This window comes from Bufo gargarizans, chromosome 2, assembly GCF_014858855.1.
Source record: "Bufo gargarizans isolate SCDJY-AF-19 chromosome 2, ASM1485885v1, whole genome shotgun sequence".
Classification (NCBI taxonomy): domain Eukaryota; kingdom Metazoa; phylum Chordata; class Amphibia; order Anura; family Bufonidae; genus Bufo; species Bufo gargarizans.
The window spans coordinates 509,963,658-509,982,093 of record NC_058081.1 but is presented as its reverse complement, the minus strand read 5'-3'; the positions used below and the strand labels follow the sequence as shown (position 1 = coordinate 509,982,093).

Genomic DNA, 18,436 nt, shown 5'->3' with positions numbered 1-18,436 from the left:
TTATAGAGCCGTTCGATACGGAAGCGGTGATACCTAATATATATACTTTTTTTCTCCCCTATTTTTTACCAATTTTTTTGACGGAGACTCACATCAATTCATCATTTATGGCATATCCTGTGGAAATGTTTAGATAAGATTACCAGTAGAGGGTACTTGTCCAACAAATATTAAGAAACATTACACTAGACAAAACGAAATGCCATCTCTCTCCATTTTATGAAATGCTTTTCAATTTTTTTTACTGAAAGTCTGCACATGCCAAGTAGAAGGTGACTTCTGTCTGCCAGGGCCCCTAAAATTGGTTTGCATCAACATCCTTTAAAATAATTTATGAAGGTTGCTATTTTTGTAATGTATTCCCTTCACCTTTATTGCTCCAGTCTTCCATTCTGGGCTTTGGTCACATGACTATGTCCATGCAGATCTTTCTGATTTCCTGTGATGTTATGTCCATGGCCGTGTAAAGGCAGCAACAGTGGCAGTGATAGAGGAGGACAGGGGCTGATTGGGAATTGAATGTGGCCCTGGAAAAAATACTAAAAGTGGCCCTATTTGTAGTTCAGTCCAAATTGATGGAAGACAAGGCCAGCAATACCATATTGTGGCTCATTATACCACTTTTCAGAGCCAAATACCACAGTCCAGCAGGAAATACTGCCAGCAGCACAAAATACATTCCCAAAAATTTCCACTGGCCAGCTGTGAGAAGGGCCCAGGTGGCCCCCTGGGCATCGGACCTCCGGGAAATTTCCCTGTAAGGTCTATGGCCAATCCACCCCTGAAGAGGGAGTGTTTATGTAACTAGATGGTGGGAGGAGCTATAAACTAGCTGGCTGTTGTTAGGGGCAGTGATAGGGGAGTGTCTATGTAACTAGCTGGTGGGAGGAGCTATAAACTAGCTGGGCTTTGTTAGGGGCAGTGATAGGGGAGTGTCTATGTAAGGAGCTGGGTGGGAGGAGCTATAAACTAACTGGATGTTAGGGGCAGTGATAGGGGACTGTCTATGTAACTAGCTGGTGGGAGGAGCTATAAACTAGCTGGGTTTTGTTAGGGGCAGTGATAGGGGAGTGTCTATGTAACTAGATGGTGGGAGGAGCTATAAACTAGCTGGGTGTTGTTAGGGGCAGTGATAGGGGAGTGTCTATGTAGCTAGCTGGTGGGAGGAGCTATAAACTAGCTGGGCTTTGTTAGGGGCAGTGATAGGGGAGTGTCTATGTAAGGAGCTGGGTGGGAGGAGCTATAAACTAACTGGGTGTTAGGGGCAGTGATAGGGGAGTGTCTATGTAACTAGCTGGTGGGAGGAGCTATAAACTAGCTGGGTGATGTTAGGGGCAGTGCTGGAGCTGTGGTAGAGAAAGGAGAAGTGCATCATGGGTTTGGTTGGATACAGCAACAGGAAGTGCTGCATACAGGATGGAAAAAAAACTTTGTTATTTCTTTACATGGTCAGAACAGTTTATATTTTTTTTTATTTTTTTTAAAGCATGGGGATGAGGTAAGCAAATACATGACTTTATCTGTAACCATAGTAATCCTGGAAAATGCCTTTAAAACAATTTGCATTGGCCACAAGAAAAGATTTCAAAGTTTCAGTCTTAAAAATGTATACAATCAAAGAGAATAAAACCTAAAAAAAAAAGACACACCTGGGAAAATGGTTACGTCTCCTTTTATTATACTTGTACATGTATACAGTATATACATGTAGTTTGATTCTTTTCTATGATTTGTTCTATGAGCAGTGTAGTTTTACATTGTGCTATATAATTGTATATGCTAAAAACATCACTGCAAAATGAAAGCTAAAAATCAAAATGCAATGCCTGCCAGACTTGTGTAAGCTCCTATTACAGGGGTGGGATTTAAATTTTTAACAACAGGTTTACTACTCAACGGCAGATATGCGGTGTCACGACACATGTTTACATATACATAGACCATAAATATGCAACGCACATAAATGCACCATATACATGGTACACATACATAAATACACCATGTATACACTACACAAACATACCATAAAACTTTTAAAAAGCCTAACGAGCTAAACTATCAGTGTCGCGCAAAGTTTTTTTTACAGCGCTGGCCCACACCTCTAACTGCTCCCAATGTCTATCTGTACATGTCCCAACCCTGCTCAGTCTCCATTGTGCCCCCTACACAGTAGTTATGCCAGATCTGGGATGGTTGGGAGGTATGCATACATAAGCAGACTTTATAGACACTACACTCACATTATCACATATACAATATACACCATACAGAATATAAATGACCCCTAGGCTACACTTACAGTAGATTTACCTATACCTTATACATTTTATACACATTTGCACCTAGCACTAAAGACATATTTACATACATATTATATTCTGTGCTATCCAGAATACAGCACCACATACCTCTTACATTTAGTGACTTCTCCTCTGATGCAGACCTTCTCTTTCTTCATCTTCTCCTTTGAGACCAGACCGCCATGATGATTTTTCACCCATCTCTCGTCTCTGCAGTTTGACAAAAGACATCTTAGGTTGCTACTTTTCCATCATCCTCCTATCTTCTTATCAACTCACCTGCCACCTTCAATAATAATAATACTAATAATAATGTGCACTAGTTAAAAAATGCTCCCGTTCTGTGTGCCAGTACAAAAAAATTCCCTCAGTGCCCTCAGTTGAGCTAATGTCCCCATAGTGCCCCCATAATGTGTGCAAGTATAAAATACCCCTATATAATGCCCCTCGTAAATGCCCACATAGTGCTCCTCTTCCCCATAGTGCCCACATAATGTGCCAGTATAAGATTACCGCACTGTCCCCCAGAATGTGCCAGTATAAATGCCCCTTCTTAGTTCCCCCATAATGTGCCTATATAATATGCCCCCATAGTTTCCCCCCCAACACCATAGTGTCCCCCATGATGTGTCAGTAATGCCCCCATAGTGTGCCCCATAAGCCAGCAATGCCCCACTAGATGCCCCCATGTGCCAGCAATGCCCCCAGTAGATGCCCCCCATAGTGTCCCCCATATGCCAGAAATTCCCCCAGTAGATGCCCCCATAGTGTCCCCCTGTGCCAGCAATGCCCCGAGTAGATGCCCCCCATAGTGTCTCCTGTGTGCCAGCAATGTCCTCAGTAGATGCCCCCCATAGTGTACCCAAGGATGTGCCAGTAGATGCCCCCATAGTGTCCCCCATGTGCCATCAATGCCTTAGTTGATGCCCACATAGTGTCCCCCATATGCCAGCAATGCCTCCAGTAGATACCCCCATAGTGTCCCCCATGTGCCAGCCATGCCCCCAGTAGACACCCTCATAGTGTCCCCCATGTGCCAACAATGCTCCTAGCGCACCACAGAAAAAGAAAAGAAAACACTTACCTCCACGCTGTCAGCGATGCGATGCAGGCCTCTTCCGGCCTAGTGTCTGCAGCCTATCAGAGGTACAGGGAAGGGAGACGCCTCTCCCTTGTCCTGCTGCAGTGTTCATCTGCATTGCCATCCTGAGGACGGTGATACAGATGAATGTAGGGAGATGAGCACTTCCACAATGCAAGCGCTCATCTCCCGCCGCACCGGATCGGTATTCAGCCAGTAACGCGGTTCTCCGATCTGGCTGTAATTTTAACAAGCGGATCTGGAGAACCAGAGGGAACCGGCTGAATCCCAGGCCTGCCCTATTAGACCGCACAATAATTGGGAAAATTGTTCGGAACAAGTGTACATAGGAACGCTCATTCCCGAGAACTGGCTCGTATAATTGAGCAAGAGATCAGCTGATGACCGAGCAGAAGCTGATTCATTGGCTGTGTAATCAGTGCTGATGGATAGGTTATCACTCATTGGTATTCACACTGCATAAAGATCAGACAGTGTAATACCAACTTTAGAAAGCTTACAATCAGATTGTAGGAATCGAATAAAAAACATAACGTGTATTGTGAAGGGAAGGCAGTTTGGAGTGCTATAGGTGGCCGATAGGGCTCTTGTTAACAAATTATTAATCTCTAAATATCAAAGATAGGGAACAAAATGACTCGCTCTAAGCAAGAGTCCCTGATTGTGATCTCTGAGTGCTCTAAAGGTCCCGCTACAACAGGCTTGGCTAGAATTCACTAGCAGATTATATGTGCTTGGAGACGCCGTCATTAACCCGGATGTTGCATCAAATGTGTTTATACAGTTAGTAATCAGAGAGTCTCAGCCTCCTGAAATGTACGTACTTCATATATTCCTACGTAACAGGACTCATGGGGTCCTCATATATTGAATCCAGAAGAGTCTCTTCCAGCTGGAGAGCATTGAACTCTACACCCTCTTCTCATAGTAAATGAATACACATATTACAAAGGGTTTCAGTTGGTGGTTACCCCTGTTCTGAGGATTAAATGTTTGAGATGATGTTTTTTTTTTTAATAATACAAAAATATATAAAACAAAATCTGCAACATTTTTGGAGTCAAATTGAAAGTGATTGTCTCATCATGACAACCCCTTTTTCTCGACAGAAACTTACCTTGCTGATATCACCGTGGTAAGCTATGGCTATGGTTGGTGAGGAACCAGCCCAGATTTTAGTTCTGTTAAATGGAAAACATGTGAGGATTAGATTTATATAATGAAATAACGTAGCTTCTTTCTTCTGGAAACAGTGCCACGCTTGTTCAATGGCAGTGTTTGGAATTATAACTTAACTGCATTCACTTAAAGGGGTTGTCCCACAAAAAATATTCTACAGTTTTCAAACCAGCTCCTGGATCTAAATACTTTTGTAATTGGATTAAATAAAAAAATTAGCATTGCCACTTTATTATTCAATAAAATGTATCTGTATAGCGCCACCTGCTATTTATTTTTTTCTTATTTCTTTGACCTGCTCACTGAGAAGGCCGCACATGCTCAGTTTCATCCTTCACCTGCCTCCTGAGATGTGATAGGGAGAGCTGAGACATGTCTCCTGAGTTATGATAGGGGGAGAATGGCCACGCCCCCTTATCTGCAGCAGAAAAGACACTCCCCTTGAGCTGTCAGCTGAATATAAATCTAACAGAGCAATGAATGGGGAGATCTCTGGATCCTTGTGAGGTACGGGGCTGGTTCTAGCTTTGTTAGAAAGAGGTTGTCATGGACTATATGATGTCTGATTTTCATTTTTTACATTAATCATGGGATAACCCCTTTAAATGGAATTTAGCTACAATACCAGCCACAGCCCAGACTCTGCTTTCTAAACCCTTTTTCCTCTGCTCTACCTGGTGTATACTTTCAATTTTGGTGACTCACCTCTGGGCCCCACAGCAGATACTACGCTTGCCACCTGGTAGCTATGCCCACGCGTGACTTATGTAATAAAAGTATTTAATTTCAGTATCTGGTGATATCATTGATATGTTCAGAGAATATTTGCTTATTTTATAATGTGCAAACAAAAGTAAACCCCAGACTTTTTCATTGTCACAGACTGGTACTACATGGCTAGTTTATAGATCTCTTAAAAGAAATGGTCTGGACTTGAGTGCACAGTGTATTTATGCAGAGCTGCAATCGGCTTCCTCATACACTCTCGTAGCTGCAGATTTGAGACCCTGATACAATTTCAAAGTGTACCTTGTGCTGTGAAAATCCTTTAGAACTGAGCATTTCACAGACAACCCATAAACTTCAATGGGCACCATGTAATAGATGGTTTCTCCCATGGCATGTACTGTGTTGCGGAAGGATTTTTGCCCTCTCTTAGGCACCAGGTCCAAGTAATAACTCCTACTTCTACAGCATCCCCTATAGATACACTGGTGACAGGGCATAGGAGTTAAAATTTGGACTTTGAGTCCTCACGGTATTCCTTCGGCATCACTGCTCATCTTATGGTCTTTGTCCTTGATATTTTTTGGGTGAGGAGAAGAGAGGGAGAATTCTGCTAGTGCACCTATGTTCACTACTTATGTTATAGGGGTATTCCTGTTAGAACAAGTTTCCCCTTATCCACTGGGCAGGGTATAACTGTTAGACCAGTGGTGGTCTGACCACTGGGAACCAAACTGAACACAAGATTGACACTGCTGGAAATCATTGAGTACGTGGCTTGGCTATCTCTGGTGGTCCCTTAGAGTTCTGATGGATTGGTGACCATTGCTCCATTCAACAGGAGGACATGGGTCTAAAAGTTATATCCATCTAGTGGATAGGGTATATCTTGTTCTAACCAGAATACTTTGTTAAGGGTTTTTCAGGTGGTTTCTATAAGGCCTTTAAAAAATAGTCTTCCTTAGCCCATACTAAAAAGCTATAGGCATTCAGTGTGGTCCATATTATGGGGAGACTCTGATGGAACACGGCCCAATTATTGCTCATTTGGAACAAGACATAAAAAGACCTCTGAATGCATTTGTATGAAATCAGAGGGATATGAAGGTACAGCAAGGCACCACAGACTTCTATGAATGCTGTATTATGCCTACACACAACTTGGAGTTTGTAATATGATCCTGTGAAGGAGTCATTATATAAACACTATTGTAAATTCTGTTTCTATAAATCTTCCCCCGCTTCCCTCTCCGCTATCCATCAGGCAGATCATTCAGTAAGTCAGAAGAATATTTAAAGAGTAAACCTAATTTTGTTCTGTCAAATTTTATTCCCTTCCTTATCTCCTCGACTGGTCATCAATCTCCCTGTCATCCTTCAGATCACAGGTTTCCCATTTGTGTCTCTGTTTATTGCCAAACTACAGCACAGCAGAAATTACCAGGTAAAAATGTCCCTGGCAGATCTCCAGAGCGGAGTCAGAAATGTTAGAATAAGCACCTTCAGGTTTTATATCCATTTCCTGAAAATATTGTAGATAAACTGAATTATGTCCCCGACACTTCAATGGCATCTAAATACTTCTTAGAATCACCAGAATCCCAGTTGATCTGACAGAGAACTGATGTAGCAAGGCTGATTCTGTTAGATGCAGCAGAACTCGTTAAGCTGAATGTATGTCAAATGATACAAAAAAATCACCATAATTAGTGGAATCCCATAATAAAATGTGCAATGGGTCTTCTCTGTGACACTGCCGCATTGCTAAACTTTCTAACCGTAACCATCCAAGAGGAGAATATAGAGATTATGGTCTCCTGGGGAGGAGAGGCAGGGAGTCAAAGCACCTTTGGATGCCTATTCTCCTTGGGTCCCATAACAACCTCATGGGCTATCCACTGATACTTATACCAATGTACAGAATATCTATTGTTGCCTGCAGATGGAATAGGGGCATTCTGTTGGACTTCAGGATCATTTGATATTTTAAAGGGTATTTCCACATTTGACTTCCATTTCACATATAATCAATATAAAAAGTGGAGTGACTTTGTGAATACACATAATTTCTTTCTTATTGTTCCATATCTCTGTACTAAAAGCACGGCTGATTGCCATTGAAAGAAACAAACAAGCTATCTCACAGCTTAGTGGAACTTCTATAATGTAGTGGGACAGCACGTTTTTAGTACATGAGGTGACAGTATATTTCCTATTGTGAATATGACACTTTCGAGAATCTAGATAATTGAAGGGCATCTGTCAGCAGATTTGTACCTATGAAACTGGCTGAGCTGTTACATGTGCACTTGGCAGCTGAAGGCCTCTGTGTTGGTCCCATGTTCATATGTGCCCGCATTGCTGATAAATATATATGCAAATGAGCCTCTGGGAGCAACAGGGGCGTTGCTATTACTCCTAGAGGATGAGCTCTCTCTGCAACTGTTGCTCCCTCTGCACTTTGATTTAACCATGCAGTGAAAACCTTATCACTAGGGATGAGCGAATTGACTTTGGATGAAACATCCGAAGTCGATTCGCATAAAACGTCGTTCTAATACAGCACGGAGCAGGTGAACACGGTAAAAAAATTAAAATAAAAACTGTGCCAAAAAAGTCTTTTTTTGTCATCTTACATTACAAAAAGTGTAATAGCAAGCGATTAAAAAGTCATATGCACCCCAAAATAGTGCCAATCAAACAGTCATCTCATCCCGCAAAAATGATGCCCTACCTTAGACAATCGGACAAAAAAAAAAAAAAAAACTATAGCTCTCAGACTATGATAGCTCTCAGAAAATGATATTATTGTATAAAACGTAAATAAAATAAAGTACACATTAGGTATTTCTGCTTCCGAAACAACCTGCTGTATAAAAATATCACAAAATATCACCCTGCTCACTCGTCTCACAGAAGTAGCCGGAGTCGCAGACTCGGATCTACCCTGGTTCGCATCCTTCTTGGAGAACCGATCCCAGAAAGTGAAACTAGGAGCCTTCACCTCAGAAACACGTAAAATCACATGCGGAGTCCCTCAAGGATCACCCCTGTCGTCTGTGCTCTTCAACATCTCCCTCCGACCACTCCTCAAAATCATCAGCAACCAGGATCTGCTCTATCATTCCTACGCTGATGACACCCAACTTTATTTACACATTACCAACAAAAAAGATCAATATCACGCCCTGGAAATCTGCCTCTCATTAATCGACGAGTGGATGACTGAGAGCTCTCTCAAACTCAATGGTTCCTAAACAGAACTCCTCTTCCTTCATGCAAACCGAAACAAAAACTCTAGCATGTCATGCACGCCACCCACCATCCTCGGACAAACCATTACTCCCAGCACCAAAGTCAAAAACCTCGGAGTCATCTTTGACTCAGACATGACAATGGATGCACAAATAGGATCAGTAGTCAGTGGATCCCATCATCTTCTTCGCCTGCTGCGCAGACTCATTCCCTTCATCCCTGAAGGAGACGCAGCAGCAGTAGTTGAAATAACGATCAATTCCTGACTGGACTACGCAAACTCCCTCTATCTAGGACTTCCCAAATATCAAATTTCACGTTTACAAGTTGTCCAGAACACAGCCGCCAGACTGATAACTGGAAAAACAACCTGGGAATCTATTACTTCGTCCTTGAAGACCCTCCATTGGCTACCCGCGAAGGATCGGATCCAATTCAAGACCCTCTGCCTCACCCATAAATGTACACAAGGGAAAGCACCCCAATACCTCTGCGAAAAAATAAAGCACTACACCCCAGGTCGCCCCCTCCGGTCAGCTAACCAGAACCTCCTCCATATCCCCAAGACCCGCTACAAATCAAAAGTTGAACGAAGGTTCGCAGTCCAAGGACCCCGGCTATGGAACACTCTACCTGCGGAGATCCGCTCAGAAGAAAACCATCTAGCCTTCAGAAAGAAGCTCAAGACCCACCTCTTCTGAAAGCACAGGCGGTCAAGGGCTGCAAAAGCGCCTTGAGGCGATTTAGTTCGCAATTGTAGCGCTATATAAGTTATTCATTCATTCACATGACCTAACCCCTCAGATGGACACTGTAAAAAATAAAAAATAAATACTGTGTTAAAAAAGCCACCTTACATCACAAAAAGTGTAATACCAAGCGATTAAAAAGTCATATGCACACTAAAATGCTACCAATCAAACCATCATCTCATCCTTAAAAAATGAGCCCCTACATAAGACAGTCACCCCCAAAAAATAAAACTATGGCTTTGAGAATATGGAGACACAAAAAAAATATTTTTTTCAAAAATGCTTTATTATGTAAAACCAGGACTTTTTTTCTCAGAGGAAAGGTGGTGGAACTCAACCCCCCTCCCCTGGCCACACCCCTACCCACCCCTAGGACCGCCCCCTAAAACCGCCCCTTTAGAGGACAGGGATGCAAGTAAAATTTGGGGGGGGGGCTATAAAAGTCCAGCCCAGCAAAGAAACCCCCCAGATGGGGATGGCACTGTTAATGGGGGATCTGTGGATGGCACTGTTATGGGGGATCTGTGGATGGCATCCACAGATCCCCCATCCTATAACAGTGCCATCCACAGACCCCCCCACCCCATAACAGTGCCATCCACAGACCTCCCCCACCCCATAACAGTGCCATCCACAGACCCCCCCATCCTATAACAGTGTCATCCACAGACCCCCCACCCCATAACAGTGCCATCCACAGACCCCCCATCCTATAACAGTGCCATCCACAGACCCCCCATAACAGTGCCACCCACAGACCCCCCACCCCATAACAGTGCCATCCACAGACCCCCCACCCCATAACAGTGCCATCCACAGACCCCCCTTAACAGTGCCATCCACAGACCCCCCACCCCATAACAGTGCCATCCACAGACCCCCCCTTAACAGTGCCATCCACAGACCCCCCCACCCCATAACAGTGCCATCCACAGACCCCCCCCTTAACAGTGCCATCCACAGACCCCCCATTGCCGCTCCAGTACAGTTATAAAATGTGTAAAATTAATAATGATTTTATTCATGCTGCCCCCTCTGTAGTGCTGTATAACATTCAATATATCCATCCTACTCACAGGGCTAATGTTCTCGTAATGCAGGCCGGCCGGGCAGACGAGCGGCAGCGTCACTGACTGACGTCACGTGCCTGCTCCGCCGGCTTCATTCATAAAGTAGGCCGGGCAGGCATGTGACATCAGTCAGTGACGCTGCCGCTCGTCTGCCCGGCCGGCCTGCATTACGAGAACAGTAGCCCTGTGAGTAGGATGGATATATTGAATGTTATACAGTACTACAGAGGGGGCAGCATGAATAGAATCATTATTAATGTTACAGATTTATAACTGTACTGGAGCTGGGGGCTGGAGCACAGTGAACGCACCGGCCCCCAGCTCCTCCTCCCAGTCCCTCCCCGCTGATACATCGCAGCCTGCCATGCTGGAGCATGGCAGGCTGCGATGTCAAAAGGTGGCGGAACGCCGTTCCGGTGCGTTCCGCCAGAAAAAAAGCCCTGTGTAAAACTGAAACAAACAACCCCAAAAAATTGTCATGTTTGGTATTGTTGCGTCCGTAACAACCTGCTCTATAAAAATACCACATGATCTAACCTGTCAGATGAATGTTGTAAATAACAACAAATAAAAACAGTGCCGAAACAGCTATACAGCAGTTTATGATCACAAATGGAGTGTTTCTGTAAACTACAGAATCAGGGTAATAAATATAGAATTTTGTTTGGCTGTTAACCCTTGCTTTATTACTGGAAAAAAATGTATTAAAATGGAAAATCTGCCAAAAAACTGAAATTCTAAAATGTCATCTACGTTTTCTTTTAATTCCTTTGGAACACCTAAAGGGTTAAGAAAGTTCGTAAAATCAGTTTTGAATACCGTGAGAAGTGTAGTTTCTAAAATGGGGTCATTTTTGGATGGTTTCTATTATGTAAGCCTTACAAAGTGACTTTAGACCTGAACTGGTCCTTAAAAAGTGGGTTTGGGAAATTTTCAAATTTCAAGATTTGCTTCTAAACTTCTAAGCCTTCGTCCCCAAAAAAATGGCATTGACAAAATGATCCAAACATGAAGTAGACATATGAGAAATGTAAATTAATAAGTATAGTCCTGATCAAAAGTTTAAGACCACTTGAAAAATAGCAAAAAATCATATTTAGCATGGCTGGATCTTAACAAGGTTCCAAGTAGAGCTTCAACATGCAACAAGGAGAAATGGGATTGAGACAAAACATTTTTTGAGCATTCAATTTAATGAAAACAATGAATACACTGAAACAGGCTGTTTTTCAGCTGATCAAAAGTTTAGGACCACACCTCCCAAAAAAAAACTAAACCCCCCCAAACAGAAATCCAACTTCCAAACATGAACTCAGTAATGAGTAGCTCCGCCGTTATTGTTTATCACTTCAAAAATTCATTTCGGCATGCTTGATGCAAGGGTTTCCATGAGGTGAGTGGGAACATTTCTCCAAGTGGTGAAGACGGCCGCACGAAGGCCATCTACTGTCTGGAACTGTTGTCCATTTTTGTAAACTTCCCTTGCTATCCATCCCCAAAGGTTCTCAATTGGATTTAGATCAGGGGAATACGCAGGATGGGCCAAAAGAGTGATGTTATTCTCCTGGAAGAAGTCCCTTGTCCTGCGGGCATTGTGTACTGTAGCGTTGTCCTGTTGAAAAACCCAGTCATTACCACACAGACGAGGGCCCTCAGTCATGAGGACTGCTCTCTGCAACATCTGGACATAGCCAGCGGCCGTTTGACGCCCCTGCACTTCCTGAAGCTTGTTCTACTGAAGGAAAAAGCACCCCAGACCATTATGGCGCCCCCTATTATGGTGCCCCCTCCACTGTGGCGCATAGAAAACATCTCAGGTGGGATCTGCTTGTCATGCCAGTAACGTTGGAAATCATCAGGACCATCAAGGTTTAAAAAAATTTCTCATCAGAGAATAAAACTTTCTTCCACCTTTGAATGTCCCATGTTTGGTGCTCTCTTGCAAAGTCCAAACGAGCAGTTCTGTGGCGTTCAAGGAGACGAGGTCTTTGAAGATGGTTATTTGTTTTTGAAGCCCTTCAGTCTCAGATGCCGTCTGATGGTTATGGGGCTGCAGTCAGCACCAGTAAGGACCTTAATTTGGGTCGAGGATCGTCCAGTGTCTTGACGGACAGCCAATTGGATCCTCCGGCTCAGTGCTGATGAAATTTTTGTTGGGTCTTCCACTTGACTTTTTTGTTCCATAACCCTCAGGATCATTTCAGAAATTCCAAATGACTGTCTTACTGTGTCCCACCTCAGCAGCGATGGCGCGCTGTAAGAGACCCTGCTTATGCAGTTCAACAACCCAACCACGTTCAAAAAGGAAGAGTTTGTAACGGATCACCTGGCACCCCGACTGAGTACCTCCGTTGACGGATGCTCCTAGCGTTTTCCTGAGGTTTCCAAGCACTCTGGCAGACACCACAATCACCGAAACGAAGCAGCATATAAATCTTCTTCAAGCATATGAATGCTGTAGGCAGTTGAATAGGAAACCATACGAATAGGTTTACACTCCTAGCAGTCAAACTGGAACAGCATGCAATAAATCCTCCCCCAAGAATGAGACGACACTTCACCTTGAGGGTAAAAACAGGAACTGATGCATCATGGTTTCCTCCTCTCTGTCCCGGAGACAACTGAGAAGTAATCCAATTATCTCTCAGGACAAAAGGGAGATCGCCAATACACATGTGGAGACAACAGGACAGACATCACCATTTAAACACACAATGGCACAATGGGACAATAGAAACACACCCACACAAAATCCTCCCCTCTGCCGATGATGATTATTGAACACATTTGGCGAATATAATTATCAAAGGCAGAGAAATACAGTTTTATAAAAACATATCACAGGAACCCCAAAACATGCAATAACCCCATAACCAATATATCCTCGGAACCGGGGGATCTGGGTGAACCACATATCCAAAATTCACCCACATCCGTTCAGTAGTTTGGAAGATACCGTTTTATGCCAGTTACACTGAAAATGTACAAGTTATACAGAAAATAGTCACTAATAAATGTGTCCCCTGTTTGGTAGTTTCAAACTACTGAATGATGTCTCTGTGCACCAAATACAGGCAAGATAGCACCGTGTTGAAAAGTCAGAACAGTGTCTGTGAGCTAAAATGGCCGCTATCTATTGTTCTCACCATGTGCTTCATCCAAGCAAGTAAGGCAAATGATGCAATCCAGGGACAGAGGGCTCAGTCCCAAGTGTCTTAAGACCCAATAACTTAAGGGACCATAATCCCAGGGCAAGAGGCGGGCACGCAGCCCCCTCCAAAAGCTCATGGCAAACTCTGGCAAACAGGTGAGTTTGCTACAGAGTTTTTTTGCCTTTGCCATCACAACATGTGACTGCCTGACAGAAAATGACAATGAAACCACATCTTTGCACAGATTTGGCCTTTAAAGGCATGTGGTCCTAAACTTTTGATCAGCTGAAAAACAGCCTGTTTCAGTTTATTTGTTGTTTTCATTAAATTGAATGCTCAAAAAATGTTTTGTCTAACTCCTATTTCTTCTTGTTGCCTGTTAAAGCTCTACTTGGAACCTTGTTAAGATCCAGCCAAGCTAAATATGATTTTTTGCCATTTTTCAAGTGGTCTTGAACTTTTGATCAGGACTGTATTATATGAGGTACCACTATCTGTTTTAAAAGCAGAGAAATTGAAATTTAGAAAGTTGCGAATAAAAAAAATAAAAAAATTATTTAGTTTTCTTTTATAAAGATGAAAAATATTGACTGAAATTTACCACTATCATGAAGTATAATGTATCACGAGAAAACAATCTCAGAATGGCTTGGAAAAGTAAAAGCATTCCAAAGTTATTAGTCACGTAAAGTGACACATAAAGTGAAAAATGGCAGGGTCCTGAAGGGGTTAAGCTGCATTCTTATCAAACTGATAATAATTTAGAACAATGTAGCGAGGGTCAAAGAAGTATGCGGCACTCACCCAGGCATATGAATCTGTGTCTTTTTATTCAGTCCTAGACATCGGACGAACAGGTGGGGTTATGAGGCGGACACGCTCCTGCTGATAATAATTTAGCTATAATGAGAGTGTATGATCTGACACTATACAAGAAAAGCTGTTAAAAAAAATAAAAAAAAGACCAATTGAAAAAATGATTTTTAGCCCAAAATTATTAAAATGCAATGTTAAAAAAATGCCCCTAAAGGTGTCCATAACCTGGCTGTAAGCCATTATGGGGGTTATTTATCAAACTGGTGTAAAGTAGAACTGGCTTAGTTGTCCATAGCAACCAATCAGATTCCACTTTCCATTTTGGGCAGCTCCTTTGGAAAATGAAAGGTGGAATCTGATTAGTTGTTACGAGCAACTAAACCAGTTCTACTCTACACCAGTTTGATAAATGACCCCATATGATTTTAAATGTAGCCCTACAAGCATTCTGTAACACTAATATGACTTCTTATACTAACATACTAAGCTGACTTCTAAACTGGAAGTAAAACTTATTTTATCACAGTAAATAAGATATACGGTACTGTACTGTGCAAGCTGTGACTTGATGGAAACATGAACAGGTTTTCTAAGTACTCTCCCTCCATTTCATGTCACGCCATATATCTCTTAAGAAGGGTATTGTTGTTTCCCTGATGTTTACTTGTATTTCCCCTTGCATTCCAAGGTTATTCCTGGGATTCACTTTCTCTATCAGTCTCTCCTCCACACATTTTGATGATTTTGTCCTTTTGGTCTCTAAAATAATAAGACAGTAAGATCTGAGTCATGGATGATATGACCTGTATTCTTCGATTATAGAACAAGCTAGTATTGGCAAGTCTTTGTATGTCATTGCATCAGATATGATAATATTGTCAAGACATGACTTAAAAAATTTAGCCAAAAATAGAGAATTATAACAAAGAGAATGGTAACACCTCGTGGGCAATTTATTCATACATTTAGGCTACATGCACACGATCGCTGTGTGTTTTGCGGTCCGCAAAACACAGATGGCGTCTGTATGCGTTCCGCAATTTGTGGAACGGCACAGACAGCCTTTAATATAACTGCCTATTCTTGTCCGCAAAGCGTGGACAAGAATAGGACATGTTATCTTTTTTTGCTGGGCCACGGAACGGAGCAACGGATGCGGACAGCACACGGAGCGCTGTCTGCATCTTTTGCGGCCCTATTGAAGTGAATAGGTCTGCATCCGAGCCGCCAAAACTGTGGCTCAGATGCGGACTAAAACAACGGCCGTGTGCATGAGGCCTTATAGGGAAGTGGGTTAATGTTAATTAGGGTGCTGGGATGTGAGCCTACAGAAGGATTCTCTCCCAAGACATAAGTCAATAAGCAAGAAGGTAGTGGTAGCTAAGCCCTCTTACTCTAAAGCCTGCCAAATACATGAGAGAATGCAGCTGATCAATCATCTGTGGGATTGTTTCTAAACGATCCTACCGGCAACATGCCACTAATCCCTGGTCCTTCAGCACAACGGCAAATGATCTGCCAAATTTGTCAGATCACTTTGACAACATTTTCCAATCTGGTTGACGACAGCTGACAGAAGTTTGCCATTGGCCATCGCAAACTATCGTTCATTTAAAAAAAAAAAGATCATTGGCCAACTTTGATCTCATGTATATGGCCAGCATACGGGCTATTGAGCATTCACACATGCATTGAGCCCAGGAGGGGCTGGAGCGGAGGATGGGAGTGGTAGTGGGGCATATCCTGGTTCTGGGGCTCCTGCCTAATGGTAGTTGGGGTGCCTGTTAAGTGTCTGTATGGGTACATGACAGGGTGTGTAGTGTGTAATGGCCAGCATATGGTGGTAGGAGTCATAAAATCAAAGGTAGAATAAACATCTCTCTTAACTTAAGTGCAAAATGTGAGCCATAGTACATCCAATTATAGCAGACACAGTTCAAACTGATGGGAATTATGACCTTCTTTCCTCTCTATTTTGCTAAAGTCTCCTTCATTTCAATCTATGGCTGGGAACAGTACATTGGCAATAATGGCTGTAGTGTCCACTGCAAGATACAGGGTCTTGAAGACACGTCTAGCCAGAACATGTCAAGGTGTGAGAATGTCTTAACAGTGTCCCTCATAGCAGCAAAGTCAGAATAGCTGTAGTAGTAGCAGGGGAGTACATAGAAATCACTAGGCCCCATAGCCCCCATGCCCCATTTATAGCCCCTCCCTCTACCCATTTCTGACCAGTATATACAGCAGTGTACTGATATTTTAGGTATGAGGTATAAATTACAGCTCATTCCTCACATATCAGTACACTGCTGTGTATACTACATACCTGTGTCCACTGCATCTATTACACTGTACAGTATAGTACATGCAGTGTGTATGTGAATGTTTGTGTGTGCATATATAATATATATGTATATATATATATATATATATATATATATATCTATATATATTTGTGTAGTTTTTCTTGTGTTTTAATACTGACCCCAAAAATTAAACCTAGGAAAAAAAAAAACTTTTCATCTCCATATTCTGACCCACAATAACTTTTTTGTAGTTATGTATACAGAGTGGTTTGAGGGCTCATTTTTGTATGGTGATGAACTTTTCATTTTGGGGTGGGTATGAGTTTTTTTTATCATTTTTATTTATTTTTGTGGGAGGTGAAGTGACCAAAAAATGGCCAAAGGGCTATTTTGATTTTTTTTTTCCGTATTGCCGTTTGCCATATGGGATGAATATTTTTATATTTTAATAGTATGTTGGGTTTTTGCATGCAGCGATGCCCATGATGTTTTTGTTTTATTTTTTACTTTTGATTTTACGGAAAGAGGGTTGATTTGAATTTTTATACATTTTTTATATTTTTAAAAACATTTATTTATTTATTACATTTTTTTATAGTTCCGCTAGGAAACATGAGCAAGCAATCATTAGATTGCTTCTCTCATGGACCCACATGCATTAGCATTGGTGTCTGAGACACACATCATGTTCCTATGGAGCCCTGCTACAGGCAGGGTGTCCATAGGATCTAATGTGCGACAGCCTTGGATCATTAAGGAGGATCAAGGCTGCTGCACACACCATCCAGCTCCTCCAATCCCCACTAGGGGGAGCTGGTGCTTGACTTGGAGCGTGTGCTCCCAGGTTTATGAGATCCCAGATGCTGTGGTCACATTCGACGATGGCATCTGATGGTTAAATGGAGAGGATAGGTCATCAGTAAAAATATCTTGGAAAACCCTTTTAACTGTACTCTATTTATTTTCTTGCTTTAGTAGACTTGGTACCATATGTGACCACTATATTGTCATTATATGGTGATATTATTGGTTATAATAACCTTTATGAGGCAGATTTCAGAGTGCTGGACTAATATATCTATGAGAATAGGTTTAATTATAAAATGAGGGAAATAAAGTCTGGCAATGGAACAGGTAAAGAGTAATGAATGTAGGTAAGAAATAAAACCTAACAAGAAATCAAAACCCTCAGCTAACACAACTACAATACAGACAACAATAAAACTCTGGAACCATAAATCCAAGAATGGACTATGATTCAAGATCCTGGAAAATATATGCAGTGGTCAGGTTGGGGTGGCCCCAACACTACACTGAGTCCCCCAGACACCATTGAGGTGTCACTATGTGTTGCTATTTTCCGGAAGGGATGGTAAGGTGTGGTGCACCCCACTCAGGCATTGCAATAAACCAGTGTGCTTCTCTACTGGAGGAGTGCTAGGCAAGTGCAAAACAATGCAGGCAAGGCACTGAGATGGCTTCTCCAGTCTCCTCCTTATGTTCTATGTTGAGGAAAGGCCTCTGCTACCAGACCCTCTCTCTCTCTCAGAAGACTGGTACCCTGGCCAAAGGGCTGGTGACCCAGGGTCTGTGGCTCAGTTGTCCAGCTGGCTTCCTGGTTAAAGAGTTGGTGACCCAGGGTCTGTGGCCCCATCTCAGCGTCTTCTTCTGGTCACTCATGTAGCCTGGCAAAGTCTCTCCTACTGAACACTGACCCCTATCTGCAGACAACTAGGGGTTATGACTGGTCTCTTTTATACCATTTCTAATATCTAGTG

At 42.5% G+C, this 18,436-nt stretch overlaps 1 protein-coding gene across 2 annotated transcripts in view; it reads left to right on the top strand.

The window, feature by feature from the left end:
* Window positions 1-18,436, top strand: part of CRACR2A (calcium release activated channel regulator 2A) — a 181,379-nt gene that overhangs the window by 57,743 nt on the left and 105,200 nt on the right. The gene's annotated exons all lie outside the window — the stretch shown is intronic.